Here is an 18,100-nt window from a genome sequence, read left to right as displayed (position 1 = left end):
TCTCATACTAGTTATTACTCAAATTATGGACATAATATGCCAAAAAAAAACCAAAAAAAACATTTGTTTAAGAAAACTGTTAATTACAGTCTAGCAATTAATTAACACTCAAACATGTTTGTGCAGATCAGGTTTATCAAGAACAGCAAAGTTACAGTAATTGTATGAATAGTCGCTTTTCCACTGGACATATGCGTAAAACTTTACCGATATTTACTAAATGTCGAAAAATCAGAAGTGTGTAATGTCGGTTTATCCACAAAATCACAAATGCGATGATTTGTTTATTTATTATCTTGAGATGACAAAAGATGTCATTCCATAAACATGGCGAAGAATGTAAATAATGTGTTGATTTACAGATATATTCATTATTATTAATATTATTATTATTATATATAACCCTTCTATCTCGTATTAAATTAAAAATTGATTCAGTTTCCTGGTGTGTCCACACATACGACACGTTTCTTTTAAAACTCTTCTTCTTCGCTTGTGATAACGTCCGTCAAAATCCGCTTTTGTTTTGTTTTTTTTATCCATGTGACTCTAGTTGCGGAAAAAGGTCTTTCCACTGATGTTTTGCGTGATATACGAATTGCGCTACACCAGAAAAACCACCTCTTGCCAGCGCAAAATCTGTTAGTCTTTCTGTGATTACACACCTGAATCACTTCCCACACAGTGAACAACTTTGGTGTTTACTCCATCACAAGCCGTCTGTTTGTAGAAGTCATTCCATAAACATGGCAAAGAATGTAAATAATGTGTTGATTTACAGATATATTCATTATTATTATTATTATTATTATTATTATTATTATTATTATTATTATATATAACCCTTCTATCTCGTATTGAATTCAAAATTGATACAGTTTCCTGGTGTGTCCACACATACGACACGTTTCTTTTAAAACTCTTCTTCGCTTGTTATAACATCCGTCAACATATGCTTTTGTTTTTTTGTTTTTTTTTTTATCCATGTGACTCTAGTTGCGGAAAATGGTCTTTCCATTGATGTTTTGCGTGATATACCAATTGCGCTACACCAGAAAAACCACCTCTTGCCAGCGCAAAAACCTTGAAAGTTTTGGTGAAATTATTGTTTTTCCGTTTGGTAAATTTTAATGCACAAGTTATATTCACCCAATTTGAGGGTCAATAGAAAAGCATAGTGTCAGTGTTTGAGATGATGCATAAGTATCCACTGTGTTGGCTAATATGGAACTAAAACAACAAAACCCATGAATATACAAGAGAACAGCTGGAGAATAACTGTCCACTGTAGTGACCACTATGCATGAAAGGGTTAATCTCCTCTGTCCAGCTCAGGATAAGTTAAATAAACAAAGCCTGTTTAGGTCAGTGCAGCATAAGGACATAAACTAAATGTCAGTTTAATTGTACGTTATAGTCTTTGATTTATTCAGTACTTATTGTGCTGTGTATGTCTCCTATCTACTGAAGGTAAAACACTGACTATGGAAAATGACATTGCTTTTTCTCTGTTGATGGCTTATATCCAGAGTTCTATGGTGTGTAAGATGTAGCCTAATGCCTTTAGAGTCCGGCTGTTTATGTTAGTGCTGTTACATTTAATACCAAATTAAAATAGCCTGACCAGATACACCCACAAATCTGCTGCATCACTGGTTTATGTTTCAATTAAATTATTCAAGAACTGTCTGCATAATTTTGAAACTCTTACGACGGAGTTTAGAAGATTTATGTCCTCTCTCTCTCTCTCTCTCTCTCTCTCTCGTGTAAGAAGGAAGGTTGAAGAGTATTACTTTTCTGATACTTGAGTCTTTATTTGTTTGTACCCTACTCCAGCTTACACAAAGATAAATACCAAAGGACTTTATTCCGCTAAACCTGATAGTGTAGGCTACATCATTCTAGCAATGATTCCCATTGCACTTTTCATTACTGTTATTTTGCAGGTATGACACAGGGAAGAAAAAGAAAGTCATCTCCTCTTAACTCAGTGGCAGTGAAGTGGAACAAGCTGCTTACTGAGATGAAAACCCCTCAGATTCCAGCAGGTATTCAGACTGCAGCAGGAGCCTGAGGAAGCCTGTTTTTTCTCCCATTTTCCCATCTGTGTTTGTGTTCCACTACTTAAGTAGTCTGTTTACATCTTCGGAGCAAAATTCTTTGTGTACATATTATGCCATTCTGTCATACTGTCCCACAAATTATTACCCCACCCCCTAAAGGGGAGACAAGAGGTATTGTTTGTTTGTTTTTTTTACCTCCGTCAAGGAACGGTGGAGGTTATGTTTTCATCAGAGTTTGTCTGTTTGTTTGTCTGTGTGTTTGACTGTTGGCAAGATAATTCAAAAAGTTATGGACAGATTTTGATGAAATGTTCAGGAAATGTTGATACTGGCACAAGGAACCGATGATTACATTGTGGTGGTGATTGGGAGGAGGGGGTCTGCCTTGGTGGAGGTCTGCGCTTTTCAAGTTCTTTTCTAGTTTGTTTTCTTTGTTTGTTTGTTAACACTCTAGCACCAAAACTATTGGTTGAATTCATACCAAATTAGGTTTATAGATTGGCAATGACCCAGAATAGATCTGATTACATTTTGGGAAAGGTAGGTCAAGGTTATAATTTTTTATGATTTCTTAAAATAACTGTTTTACCCATTTACTTATAATGGGCAAAATTTCAAATGTCTGTAGCAGTAAAACTGTTGGTTGAATTCATAACAAATTGGGTTTATACATTGGCAGTGACCCAGAATAGATGTAGTTACATTTTGGGGAAAATGGGTCAAAGTTCCCAAAAAAAACCTATGAATTTTTAAAATCTTGTTTTTTTTCCCGTTTTATTATAATGGGCTAAATTTCAAAAGTCTAGAAAACATCAATTTTGTTTCAATTTACATCAAACTTGGCACATATATAGAGGCAGTTGATATGCTGACATCAGCACATGCATAGACATGATGACATCAGCTGGATCGACACCAAAATAAGTTACAATACATGTGAGGGGCGGGGTTTGTTGTGCCTGGAACCACTTGTTTTTTTATTTTATATTGTTTGCTTTACACTCCCTTGTTTTTTTTTTGTTTTGTTTTTTTGCACTATCCTTATGCTTGTACACTTTTTTCTTGCACTTTATTCTGTTGCTGCAATAAAGTCTTATCTAATCTAATCTAAATAGAGCTGAAACCTTTTAACAGAGATTTGCCTGTAAATCCTTTTATTCAGAGGAAGTGAGTTATGTTTATGGGATGAACTAGATAAAATGAGCTCCTGCTATTTGCTGTTTTTTATTTTTCCCCCTGAGCTCATCTCAGCGGGGCCACAGTGTGGATGGTTAGACACCCAACCAAGCCTAACTGTCAACAGCTACTCTGATCCGCAGATACCACCAGTTAGACAAAGGTTATTGGAGGTTTTTCTGACATTGTTGGGTGTCATCTGTTATTTAAGCTGTGTCACTTTGACCTTCTAGGACACATTTGCCCTTTATATCAGATATATGCCAACACACTTGACATTTTAACATCGTTAATGGTGAAGTTGGGGGAACTCTAAGAACCTTGACCATGTGAGAGGAGATTTATAAGTAATTCTGTGAATGCACATATAATTAAAGTCAATAAATTTTCAGGGAGCTATTTATTTAAGCTTTTATTCAACTTTATAAGAGATGCTTCTGAGTCTAGGAAATCCATGCACTTCTGGAGCTATTATTTTCTATTTGTTTGATTAAATAAACATGCTTTAGGCATTTAAACAAAGTTCAGTGTTTGCGTTATTCAAAATTTTTTACGCCAATTTTTACACTTTTACTGCAAATGATTATCGGCTCCAAATATCGGTTATCGGCCTCCTCTGACTACTAATAATCGGTATCGGTATCAGTCCTGAAAAACCCACATTGGTCGATCTCTACTGTTCACTATTATTTCAGTTGACTACATAAGGAATCTTAGATCTTATTGGCTAGATTCAGCAGTTTTTGTTTTTCTTCATGAGTTCAATGTGTTCACAGCTTCAGTATCAAACTACCAACTGCATATATGTTCATACGTTCATCTGTATATTATCTTCACAGCACATCCACCTGTTTACATGTCTGTAGTCCTGCCTTATCATAGATACTGTATGTTCTAGACTTGATGTTTACCACACTGTAAAAAAACAAAACAAAACTGTAATTTAACAGAATTTTCACTGTTTATTTTACAGATTTTTCCTGTATTTTTGAGATACAGGAAAATATCAATGAAATGACAAAAACAGACTGTGATTTTACATGTCAAATGTAAAATAACATGAAAAAACTGTAACTGTGAATAACCTGAAAATTTCCATTTTTTACAAGAATTTTTTTTGTTTCTCACAGAAAAATACAGTTAAAATACATTTGCAAATGTATCGTAATTTCACAAATATTTATTTTCTGTTTATGAGATTAACCTGTTAATTTAAAGTTTAATACTATAAAAAAATAAAATAAATAAAAGAAGCTGAAATTACTGACAATTAACCGTAAAAGAAGTATTTGTTCTGTAAGTTTAGCAAGACTCGTTTGTTAATTGACAAATATCTTGTGTAATTACGGGAGGTTTCACGACAAAAATGTTGAATATATAATACATGTATAAGCACTGATAAACTGTCCAAATACAGTTTTTATCAGTTGATTGTACAACTTAGTCTCATTGAAAAAGATAGATAGATAGATAGATAGATAGATAGATAGATAGATAGATAGATAGATAGATAGATAGATAGATAGATAGATAGATAGATAGATAGATAGATAGATAGATAGATAGATAGATAGATAGATAGATAGATAGATAGATAGATAGATAGATAGATAGATAGATAGATAGATAGATAGATATAATTTGATTGTTTTAATACATGTAAATATTCTTCATTAACCATTAAAAAGTCAAAAAAAGAAAAAATGCAAAATCTCATGTAAAGTTAAGGCAAAAAACTGTATTTTAATTATGGAAAATTACCATATTTTTATGAAATGGTTATTTTTCCATTATTTTACAGTATTTTTTCGGCACCCCTGCTGCCGAAATATTACCCTTTTTTTTTACAAGTTTTTTTTTTTTTTTTTACTGTGCACAGTTCTGGTTAAACTGAAAGAAATGGTTTCTTCAAATACATTCAAAGTTATTCTAAATGAATGGGAAAAGGATACATCTGGATGTTTTACTAATTGATTGAATCAGGTTCTGCTTTGAGATGCTTTTAAGGAACACTGTTTTACTTGAAGTACCTTTTAAAATAATGGTGGTGTTTTATATTTATGTTTTTATTTTAGTGTTTTATGTATGGTTTTAGAACTGACTTTATTGTGTTTTATGTATATTTTTAGTGTGGATGTATGACTGTGATTTCTATTTTGTGTAACTTCTGCTTGTACTGCCACTGTATTGGCCAGGACACTCCTGAAAAAAGATTTTAATCAATCAATCAATCAAATAATAAATAATAAATAAAACACACGCATACATACAGAAAGATTTTGTAGTGTAGACTTTGCAATTTTAGTGAGCTTTTTTCCTTGTTAAACAAAGGTTATAATAATAATAATAATAATTTTTTTTTTTTTAAACATTAATATATTTATATATATATATATATATTTAATGTATTTTGTTGTCTTGTACTTGTACATGTGCAATGATACTACAGTTTAATCTAATCTAATCTAATCTAAAAGACTAAATACACATATACACATACATATTCATTCATTCATTCATTCATTTTCTGAACCTGCTTTATCCTCACTAGGGTCACAGGGGTCGCTTGGAGCCTATCCCAGCTACATAGGGGCGAAGGCGGGGTACACCCTGGACAAGTCGGCAGTTCATCGCAGGGCTGAACATATAGAGACAAAACAATCACTCTCACATTCACACCTATGGGCAATTTAGATTAACCAATTAACCTGTTAGTGCATGTCTTTGGATGGTGGGAGGAAGCCGGAGTGCCCGGAGAGAACCCACACATACACATGGACACACATTAAAAAAATCACAGTAAATGGAAAGAGATAAGTAATTTTTGATCCATTTGAATCAATTACACATGTGATCATTTCAGTTAAGAAGATAATTTTCCTAGTCAAGTACGTCAAAGTTTGTGGTAAAGCTGTTAAAGTATCTGACTGAAAATATACAAATAGAAAGACTACACACCTAAAAGTAATGTAAATGACATCATCATAACTGTTAGAGAGGACGTCGTAGTGGTGTCAATATGACCAGATGTGTCGGCATTTTAGCCAATAAAAAATGTTCCACCAAACTCTCAAAGATAGAGGTAAAATATGCTGAAGTAATAACCATTTTGTTGTTACCCATTTCACACCAAACTAAATTTTAGTTTACTATCTTTAACACAAATTGTCACCTTCTTCACCTATAAAATAGTATTTTCAAGGGACAAACATCATATGTGTTGGTTGTACAAATCAGACAGGATCAGAGAAGTATTTGTCTCTCACCACTGACTTCTGTTCAGATATTTTTTAAAGTTACATTCCATGGGAAGGACTTCTAAACCTACAGAACCTATAAAATGTTTCACTCAGCCAAACCTTTGAGTATCTGCATTTGGAATGTCATCTCTCTGCAGTTCACCTAATCACTCAGTCCTTCCCACACTGAGTGTCAAATACTTACAATGGAAGATGATTACCATTTCAGTGTTAAGAGGTGACACAATCAACTGATTGGCCTTGACCTGGTGTCACGACTTTCTAACTGTATGCCACTTAGTAATTAGCCTATGTAGTAAAAGTGCTGCATGAATTAGCTATTATGATCATAATATTACTTTAAGGAGTTAAATTAAACCTAAAACAGAACTTGAGGGAAAAAAAGATTGTTAAACATTGTTCAGCATTATCCAGTTTAACCCATAGAGCTATTTTTCCTGCAGTTCTCTATTTAACCTTTCTCAAGTAATTTATCACCATTCATTATAATATTATCTTCTGTATTGTGTGTTTGTAAGTGAAAAAGCAGGTATTTTCCTATATCTAATTTACTGATCATGTAGATCTTCATAAAAGCTCAAGTTAAAAGTTGAGGGTTATTACATCAAAAATAGAATGCTACTTTTGTGCCAGTTCCCAAATTGTTTTTTTTCTCTATTTAGCCTTTCCTAAATGATATATTACCATTTTTTCTAACATCATCCTTTGTGTTTTGCATGTTTCACTGTAAATCATGTATTTTCCTATATTCAATTTAGATGTTCATGACAACTGAAAACAAAACAGAAGAAGTAGTTACTTTTTCAGCAAAATATAGCATTAACTGAACACAAAAACAAGCTTCTCCATCCACCGTCATTGATCCAACTCCATGGGTTTTACTGGTGAATTGATGTTGTAGAAGATGACAGTGTTTCCATGGTAACTACGGAGCCTCTGAATGTCCAAATGGGTCATATCTGATGACCATAAAAAGATAAACTGCATTTTCAACCCAGTCTCATATCAAAATGTGAAATAGCTACATTTATCCACAGTGCAAAATGTATCAGTTTCACAATTAGGGCCTAAAAATTGTAAAATGTTCACGTTTTTTTTATCCCATTCTTTTCTATTGGCCTGCAGACGGGTCACGTGACCGCTTGCAGCTAGGCTTCTCAAAATAAAAACATGACGGTCACTCCTTTCATTCTCAGTGGAAAATGTAGTATTTCAAGATAGTTTGGACGTAAAAAAACATTTTGGTGATATTTCTAGCGAAACATATACATTGAAATTTCACAATATTCATCCATTTCTTGCAAATGATCTTTGGTTTGTTTGTTATTACGATGAATATTTCACGTCTCGGCATAAAATTGTTACAGTGGAACATTTTCTGCTGTTGCTATGCTCGTTGCTAAGGACGCTGCTACAGACGAAACCAAGTGGTGTGTTTGTTATTGTATTTATTCCTTACATTCAAAGGTTATCTGGGGCCTGTTCCAGAAAGTGGGTTCAACATACTCTGCGTCTAATTCTAAACTCTGAGTCTACTTACCCTCGCAATTTACACCAATTATTTACATGTATTAATAGGATTAGTGGCTCAACAGGTATTAAAGACTTTAGATCAGTAAATGGTTTTGGTCACCAGTGGATGTTTGGGTCTTTATGGGTTAAGGCTGTCCCCACCTCACACTGAGGGGGGGAGAGCAGCCTTTGTCTTATTTAACAGTTATAGGAAGTCAATCAAGTATCTGAATTAGCTCTGAATTCACATCACGTCACAATCACAGTAACAGAAATGCTGTTTCTTACACTCACACTGTTCCCTCATTTGCATTTTGGAAAACTGCTTATCTGCAGACACAGTGACTACTCTTTGAGCGAGCGACACGGCACAGCGCTGATTGAATTTTATCAGGGACAATCAGTTACAATCAGTTTCTTTCGTCACTGGCAGCAGATAAAGCCTCTTTTCATCAAGTGTGTCATGACTAGCGGGGGAGATCGTGTTAGTTATAAGACTTTGTACAGGAAGTACATTTATTGTTAGTGTCTTAGTCAAGTTATGTCTCAAACTCTTGCTGTTAATGTAAGACTAATTTTCATACTTTTTTATTTGTTTTGTTTTTACAGCTGTTAAAACATACTGTGCGTTTCCATGACAACTTTTATTCCTGGTTTAAACAAATTAAAGGTTAGATCCTTTTTCAGATGCCCATGTAAACACCTTATTCCAGTTGAAAAAGAAAAGTTTGGATTAAATTTCAACCCGATTAAAGTCACTGGTTTAATCCACTTTTGAATCCGGTCTAAATTAGTCCTCGGGCATGTAAACCCTTTATTCCGTTTGGACTTTATTCCTTCCATTCTGCACATGCTCGTTGTCTTGTCCTGTCACAATGATGCACACATTCTGCGCTGGCGGAAGAATATGCAATACAGTCTAGTCTTACCAAACTGTTCCAGTGGGCTATTCTGATGGGATCTACCAGCCTGGAAAACCCTGAAGGAAGAGTTCACCACCTGTTTTTTATTCATTCATTTGTCATGCACTAATGAGTTCAATAAGTGGGCTAAACAGTTTACACTGCAGTGCACCGACTGCTTTGTTCTCGCAGCCCTTCCGTTAGCTTAGCTTAGCCTAGCTTAGCATAATCGCTTCATTCCTATGGTCAGACGTCAGGCTTTTATAGGTGATTTGTTGTATTTTATGAGTGATTTTGTGAAATTCAATTCTCCCTAATCATTCCTTTAGTCCGCTGGGGTCAATATGATCACAAATTGAGGCTCAAATCATGGCGATGTGACTTACTGCAGGAATAAAATCTTGGGAAATAAAAACTAATGCAAAGCTAAAACGGTAAAGCAAAGCTAATTTAGCGTATGCATCCCTTCCAACAAAAAGATTTTCCAACTTCCGTCAACACAACAGTCCCAAGATTGTATGAGTGCAGTAAGTCACAGATCTAAAGAAATAATTAAGGAGAATCAGATTTCAGAAAATCACTTACAAAAGACTACAAATCACCTTTAAAAAACTGGCTACGTGTGACCATGGAAATGCAGTGACTATGCTAAGCTAAGCTAACAGAAGGGCTGCGAGAACCGAATAAACGTTTCTCATGTAAACCTTTATTTGGGTTTAACATTTCCATGTAAACAAAAGAGAAAGTACTTTAATTCCGGATTAATTTCTTCTGGAAAAATAAATTGGATTTAAAAACCATCATGTAACCGTTCCCAATGTATAGCAGTAGAGAACACCAAGCTGTTGTCCCTCATATCTAGTGTAAAGGCAGACCTCATGACCAGTCACTCATATTACAGCTGCTCCTATAAACCAGTGGTTCTCAACTGGTCCAGCTTCGGGACCCATGACCACTCGTCAATGACAAATTATGACCAAAATTGCCAAAAGTTAAACTTCTCAGATTTATTTAATGAAGAGATGGTCCGTTTGAAGTACTTAATGAAGTTCATATTTTCACTGAGCTTTCAACTTTAAATCACTTATGACCTCTGATAGACGACTTTGGCACCTTCCTTCACCCCTTTTGTCCAAATATGGTCACTTCCAGCTCCAAAAAGTCAACATAGTGATGGCCAAATTAAACTACAGGCTTCCAAATGTCAGGAACCAACGAGTGCCATGACACTTCTTATATCCACCATTTACATACAATCAACAGTCGCTTTTCCATTGACCCTCAAATTGTGCAAATATAACTTGCACATAAAAATTTAATTAATGGAAATATGACAATTTCGCCAAAACTCTCATTTTTTGATTAAAAGTTTTTGTGCTGGCAAGAGGTGGTTTTTTTGGGTGTAGCACAAACAGAATGTCATGCAAAACTGCAATGAAAAGATCTTTTTCCGCAATTAGAGTCACGAAAAAAACAAGCAAAGAAGACGAGTTTTAAAAGGAACATGGTGCAGTATGTGTCAACACCAGGAAACAGAGTCTTTTTTTTTTTTTTTTTTAATTTAGAATGGGATAGAGGGGTAATATATAATAATAATAATAATAATAATAATGGATATAATTCTAAATCAACATGATATTTACATTCATTGCCATGTTTATGGAATGACTTCTCATGTCATCTTGTGATAATCATTGCATTTGTGATTTAATGGAAAAAACGACTTTGTGCACTTCTGTTTTTTTCTACATTTAGTAAATATCGGTAAAGTTTTGCACAGATGTCCAATGGAAATGCGACTAGTGTTTAGGAGCCAGCCTCAAGTGGCTATCTATCTATCTATCTATCTATCTATCTATCTATCTATCTATCTATCTATCTATCTATCTATCTATCTATCTATCTATCTATCTATCTATCTATCTATCTATCTTCTTTACCCTCGGAGGCTTGAAATAATCTGAATATATTCTGAGTGACAGCAAGGAATGACATAAAACAAAAGGTCAGCAGTGGACACGCTTTGTTTTAACAGAGGATATTGTCTGAAAGCAGTGGAGGACGAGGGATAACTTTGATGTACTCTCTTTTCTCCAAGAGGGCAGAAGCCGGTAGTGGATGTCCAGGATTAGCCATGTTTATCCTCCCTCCGGTGCCCTAAGAGACATCTGTCCAATGCCAGTTACCAGTGTGATTTACAGCTTCCCTCTGCTGCAGTGTGTTGTTGGAGCCAGAGGTTCAGTTTAAGTTAATTATGGCTGACTTTGGTGAACTAAAGGTACAACTCTGTATCTGTCTGCTGTGCGTACTTCGTGCTTTAACTCAAAAAGTCCTCTTTAGAAAACTGTGAGTGACTAAAACTTCAGCGAACACGAGCGGCATGTTAATTAGATGTCAACTTCCGCAGTAACAGTGATCAAGGTAACAGTGTTCTGATGTTATGAATGACTCTAGACAAATCATCACTGTCCTTGAAGCTTAATGCGTCAACAAATATTGACTATTTATGTTACCAGCCCTAATGTAAATGCTCTTTGTAAGTGCTACTCAGTAATTGCTTTGTGGCTGTTGCCGTGAGGTAAGAAACGAGTTACATAAAAGCATTATCACGTCAAAAGGTTAGGCCTACGTGATGTTTGCATCAGCTACTTTTATTAATGAAATGAATACAGGCCTTTAGCAGTAGCATCTGTAAAGAAAAGGCATGTTTACTTTAAATGGTCAAGGAAATTGGAGTGAAACTTTTAAAATACTTCAAAAAAGAATAAAAGAAATGAGCTACACATTTTTTTATTGATGGGTTGCAAGTATATAAACTACACATAGCCACGACGCACAGAAGACAGGAAGTAAACCATTCTGTTGATGTTTTCCATCTGATATGGTGTTTTTTTATATATCGTTTTAATGGCTGAGGCCAAGGAATAGGCTAATAAGCTTATTGCAGGCTTCTACAGTAATATATCTGGGCTTTGTGGGTCAAATGAGAAATAGTCACTACATTACAATTTATTTGGAAATATGATACGTATGGTAATTGTCTTTCAAAAGAGGGAAAAAAAAATCACAAATGATTAAACCTTTTACAAAAGATGTCCATGAACATTTTCTAATAAGACTTGTGAGTAAAAATCAGCAATGGAAACCTGTTTAATATGCGTTATTTATCATCTATGTTATCTATTTACATGATAAATACAAGTATCCTGGTTACTCACTATTGCTGTTTGTGCAGGCACCAAATGCCATGTTAATTTACTGTGACATTTCAGTAGCTGCTGCTTAATTTTAAAGGAGTGATATTTTGCTGTTTTTAAATGGAATTATGCATTTTAAAACGCTACATGAACAGTAAATGCTCTGCTTGGGTCTGAAATCTTCATTAATTCAACTCCACAGGTCCATCTTGAACCCTATTTCTGAGTAATGACACCAGAAAGGTCATTCTGAGTGCTGGCCCTTTAAATGCATATGAGCCACTTCATGCCCCACCCCCTCCAGGTTGTTGGCTGTGCTTCTCTGTCCCGTTTAACCAACAACTGAACATTTTAGGTAATCGGCTCAAAGTTTGGACATATTTTCAGTATGGACTACAACCGCTGCTGCTGATAAACAATTATGTCGTACTCTGAGAAATGTTCATCAAGTCTTGACCTTATATGTGCAAATATTGAGACATAACTAGTTATAGACGTAACAAATCAAAAAGGAATTCCTATTATATACAGTTGCACTTCCACTTCTACCTCTGAATTAGGGTTGGATAATAAAATAATCTCATTAGAATTTGTATCGATAATGATATTTGTACTTGATATAAATTGATTTAACAATTTCTCACCGAAAAGTAAAAGCAACATCTGTAAAGAGCCATTTGCAAGTAGATTTACCTTGAGTCTGAAAAGGCTGTAAATTAAAGTGCTGAGAAAATGTATGTACTAAAAAATTCTGTTGAGTCCCTAATGGGTTTTATTTTCATTTATAGGCAGACAGTGTTTCTTTTCGTTATGTGCTCTCTGGAATGCGAACCTGATCAGGGACTTCATGATGCATTTCTATTCACCTCTTGACCTCTGAAATCTACATTGCTTTATCAGGCAAAATGAGTGAACACCAATAGGTTTAGCGGTGCATTCAAGTAAACCTCATAAACTCAGAAGTCTATACCCGAATGGCCATGAATGTGGCTTTAAATGGGAAGGCTGGTATTTTTACGTTTCTGTGTCCTTCGTCCACATCGTTTGCAAATGCAGCATACGTTCAAATTCTACAGTTAAACTAATGAACTCTTTCGCTTCTTCAGACTTCAAGCATTATCAGGATATTCTTCCAACTAACAGCATGGTTGCACGTATGAGGAAAACATCATGATCGTATTCTTCCATCATTGCACCAACCTACTCTGTATTAAAACATTTTTAATACTGTGGTTTACCTTTGTTTGTGTACAGTGTTCGATCATCACCTTTTCTTCAGGTAAGTTTCACCACATTATTAGATACACTGTAACAGCATTAACTAATTAAATATCACTAAATTAGTAAAGTAGTCAGTAAATTACACAAATCAAAACACAGTGATTGCAAAGTGGTAACATCTGAATATTTTGTTGAGATTTATTTTGGTGTTTGTTCTTGAAAATCACAATGTTTCAGTCTTATTCCTAGTTATCTACTGTATATCCTGGGGCCATGGAACGTATATGTTGTGGGCCCTTCAGAAAATAAATTATCTGTAAATTTGACATGTGTAGGACCTGGCTGTATAGGGGTGCATTTCATAAGTGTCAAAACAAGCGCAACTGGCATGAAACTGAAACTTAAATCTAACTTTGGATGTCCGACTGCTGGCTTCTACGCCTCTCTTTTACTCCAGAGTTTAAACGAAATTTTCACAACTTCTAACCTATATTCACTGGGCCCCCTGGAAATGCTGGGCCCCATTAATTTGTCCAGTTTACCTCCCTTCACAGCACCCCAGTCCATGTTATAAAAGCCAAGTGGCCTCCATGTGTATGTCTGTGTGTCTCAGCATTCACACAAAATCCAGAAAGGGCTGACTGCTGCAGTTTGGCATACTTATATATTTTTGGTCAAGGAACAGACTAGTGAAAACAGCAAGTTGATAGGACCAATATTTTGGGAGATATTAGTAATTTTGGAATGCAAAAGCCTTATAATCTCATTGCTATGGCCAGAATACTTTGGTAGTGACTGCTGGACAAATGCAGTACAGCATGTACCAGTACACAACAGCATAAAAACCACCACATCTAGAACAGTAGAATGCCATGAGTCAACACGCTAGTGCCGAATAATTTAGCAATTGACTGAGTTGAGGATTGCACAGCCTGGTTTAGTATGAATACTTTAAGACTTTCCACCTTTATTGTTCAGTTCTAATATGTGTTAGGAAACTAATCAAAAAGTAACTAAGTGGAAGAACTTAAATAACTTTCATCAAGTCATTAAAAACTTGCAAAACTTAAATTAAGTGTTCAGTAATCATCTTGAACTTTTTAATCCCTGAGACATTATTTCAAAGAAACAGGGTTTGTGAGGTGTTTTTGCTTTTTTATGTGTTTTAGGGTCAAAACAGGTGGAATAACAGGAAAAAACAAAGAGAGGAATTAAAGTTTGACAGGTTTTTACTGAATGAGGCCCTAGAATGTACATCAATAAGAGATTTAGGATGTTTAATATAGGGATGCACCGATACCGATACGAGTATCGGCATCGGCTCCGATACTCAGTGTGTGTACTCGTACTCGTCAAAGCAATCCAATACAAATGCTCCAATACCACTTACGGCCGTTTGACATTCACAGTTCAGTGCAGCAGGTGGAGGAGGAGGAGGAATAATGTGTGGGGAGTGTGAAGAGTGTGGAGATTTTTCAAAATAAATGACAGTGATAAAAGTAACGCTGACTTCAAGTAACGTTAAAGACACAGACAGATACGGACGCAGCGTTTTGTCCGTCCTCTGCGTATATTCCATCCGTTTACCAGGTGCTCGTGGATGCATAAACAGAATGAGAATACCAGCGGGAGTATGGTGCAGACCGCCGCCAACAGAAGTGAAAACAAAACTTATCACTCATTTCTCTTTTCTCTTCCTGCTGAAGCTAAGCTTTTAAACCTTTATAGCAAAAACGCTGCAACATTAGTATCACATTAGTGTTGCCTCTGTCATCTCCATGTTTGTTATTGCTGACTTTCTTCTTCTTCTTCTCAAAAAACTTTCCTCTTCTTCGTGGTATTTGTCCAGTGTGGTTAATTCAGAGCGGTGCCCCCTGGTGGATTAATTGAGAAACACTCATTCCAACACATTAAATGTCAGTAGCAGCACTTTTTTCCAGTCAGACTAATGACAACGACAATAAAGCACATTTACAAAAGGAACAAAGAACTGGAATGGCATTATTAAGTACTCGTATTGGTACTCGGTATCGGCAAGTACTCAAATGTAAGTACTCGTACTCGGTTGGGAAAAAAGTGGTATCGGTGCATCCCTAATTTAATATGAACTGTGAACTGGGAAACACACTGAAGAAGTATTTGAATTTTGGTCAGTAGTTTTTGTTTTGTGGCTCTTTTTTTCTAAATCAGTCCAGATGCTTTTTGGCCCCTGGTTGAACTCCAAAAAGGAGTTACACGGTCAAAACTCTGTAAAAACAAAGTTAAAAAAAAAAAAAAAAGGAAAATCACAACAACACCGCAAACAACAATAAAAAAAAAAAACTGAAAAGGAAAAAAAAAACAGTCTATTTTTATAGCGAGTCGGTCTCACTCACTGCTCTGTTTTGAGCAAATGGTTGAACTTTCATGAATATTTAAAATAAACCATACATTCAAAATGCTTACAACAGACACGCCAGGGGTTAAAGGGTTAACCTATTCTTATGAAATACTAACAGTAGCACTGATTGTAACTCAGACAGCTGATGGATAAAACTATAAAATATTACCAATCACCACAAAATAGAAGTTTGGCTCATACTGGTGCCATGCACCATTCAAAAACAAGATCCAAGGGATAAGGTGAATCTTTTTTTATTTTCTGAAACACAGACTACCTGACAGGAAGACCATAAATAATGTCTATGGAACTGTGTCTTTGGGACTGTAATGAGTAGCACTGGGGCTCCACAGGGGACTGTTCTGGCTCCCTTTCTGTTCAAATTGTACTCAGTGGATTTAAGTTTAACTCTGAGTCCTGACACATCCAGAAATTCTCTGTTGACAGGTATCATGGTATTTGTCAGGGATGGACAGGAAAGGGAGCACAGGGATTTGCCAAAGCCTTCTGTGACTAGAGTCTCAAAAACTGCCTCGTACTGAGCACCTCCACAACCAAAGAAATGGCGGTGGATTAGAATCTAAATCCCTCTTCAGCCAGTCAATATTCACTGTGGGGGTGCAGGCACACAAATATCTTGATGTGCGTGTGAACAAGATGGACTGGCCCCAGGACCACAATTGGACTCTACTGAAACAGGAAAAGAGTCAGAAGCTCAGATGTTGCATCTCATAGCATTGTCACCCAATAATACAAAATAAAGTAGCAGTTAGGAGAGTAAAGTGATGAAGATATCAGAATTTAGCCAAAAAGACAATTATGGTATGAGGCTAAGAATATGTTCTACCAGCCGGTGGAGGCCAGTGGGTTGTTCTACTGTCTGCTCGGTTGGTGTCAAATACAAGGACGCAAGACGGCTGAACAAACTGGGGAAAAAAAGATAGTTCAGTGTTAGGAGAGAAGATGGAGTCAATGGAAACTGTGGTGCAGAGATACACACTAAGTAAGGTGGAGGACATCTGGAAAGTCCAGATCATCCTCATTCATGGCAACTGACATCAAACTGTATATCGCAGATTTAGATTAGATTAGATTAGATTAGAGTCTGGTTTTGACCAACTATATATGTAAAGTGTCATGAGATAACTTTTATTATGATTTTGCGCTATATAAATAAAATTAGATTTTGATTAGGTTACGTTAGGTTAGAATAGAATAGAATAGAATAGAATAGAATAGAATAGAATAGAAAATATATTAGGTTAGATTAGATTATGTTATACTAGATTAGGGTAGATTAAATTAGATCATATTAAATTAGGTTAGATTATATTAGGTTATATTAGATTAGGTCAAATTAGATTATGTTAGATTAGATTAGGTTAGAATAGATTATATTAGGTTAGGTTAAATTTGATTTGATTAGATTGTATTAGGTTAGATTATATTAGGTTAGATTAAATTAGAATAGATTATATTAGGTTAGAAAAGATTATATTAGGTTAGGTTAGGTTACATTATACAAGGTTACATTAGAGTGGATTAGGTTAGGTTAGACTAGATTGTATTAGGTTAGATTATATTAGGTCATATTAAATTAGAATATATTAAATTAGATTATATTATATTAGGATAGAATAGATTATATTGGATTAGGTTAGATTAGATTAGATTAGATTAGGTTACATCATACTAGGTTACATTAGATTGGATTAGATTAGGTTAGATTAGATTAGATTATACTAGGTTACACTAGATTGGATTAGATTAGGCTAGATTAGATTGGATTAGGTTAGGTTAGTTTGGTTAGATTAGATTAGGTTAGATTAGGTTAGATTGAATTAGATTAGATTAGATTAGATTAGACTTTATTGATCCCACAACAGGGAAATTCAATGGTCATGGCAGCAACAGAATAAAGTGCAAGAAAAAAAGCATACATGCGGAAGGATAGTGCAAAAAAAGAAAAAAAAAACAGGATAGTGCAAAAGCAAACAATATAAAATAATAATAGTAATAAAACCTATACAAATAAACTACACAGACTAGAACAGAACATGAGACAAACAGGTCAGGGTTACACTGTTGTGTTCTGTTGTGTTTCTTTACTTTTTTTCAGCTGATGGGTACTGAATTTCCTCCACAGAACAAGAGTTTAATGGAGTTAAAGAATTGAGAATAGTGTTTATCTTTATTTTGGTTTATTACTGGGATATGGATGATGATATAACAACAACTGCACAATACATCTTCATATATAATGTAACAGTGTTAGTTTACTGCTTTAGTGTAGCTGTAGAATTTTGTTTTGTGAACTTCTACTTTGTGATGTCACAGTAATAACACTGTGTAATTCATATCATGGACGCAATTTCAGTTTATCATCTAT

General features: G+C 35.1%; 1 long non-coding RNA gene across 1 annotated transcript; it reads left to right on the top strand.

Moving 5' to 3' along the window:
- The first annotated feature begins 386 nt into the window (after positions 1 to 386).
- LOC115428609 (uncharacterized) lies at positions 387 to 17,868 on the top strand. The gene is made up of 3 exons (XR_003936662.1): positions 387 to 641; positions 1,400 to 1,410; positions 17,858 to 17,868. It is a non-coding gene; the product is annotated as an uncharacterized LOC115428609 (long non-coding RNA).
- The last annotated feature ends 232 nt before the right edge of the window (positions 17,869 to 18,100 follow it).

The sequence above is a fragment of the Sphaeramia orbicularis genome, chromosome 11, assembly GCF_902148855.1.
Source record: "Sphaeramia orbicularis chromosome 11, fSphaOr1.1, whole genome shotgun sequence".
Classification (NCBI taxonomy): domain Eukaryota; kingdom Metazoa; phylum Chordata; class Actinopteri; order Kurtiformes; family Apogonidae; genus Sphaeramia; species Sphaeramia orbicularis.
The sequence above is the reverse complement of the archived record's forward strand: the minus strand, read 5'-3'. Positions and strand labels throughout refer to the sequence as shown.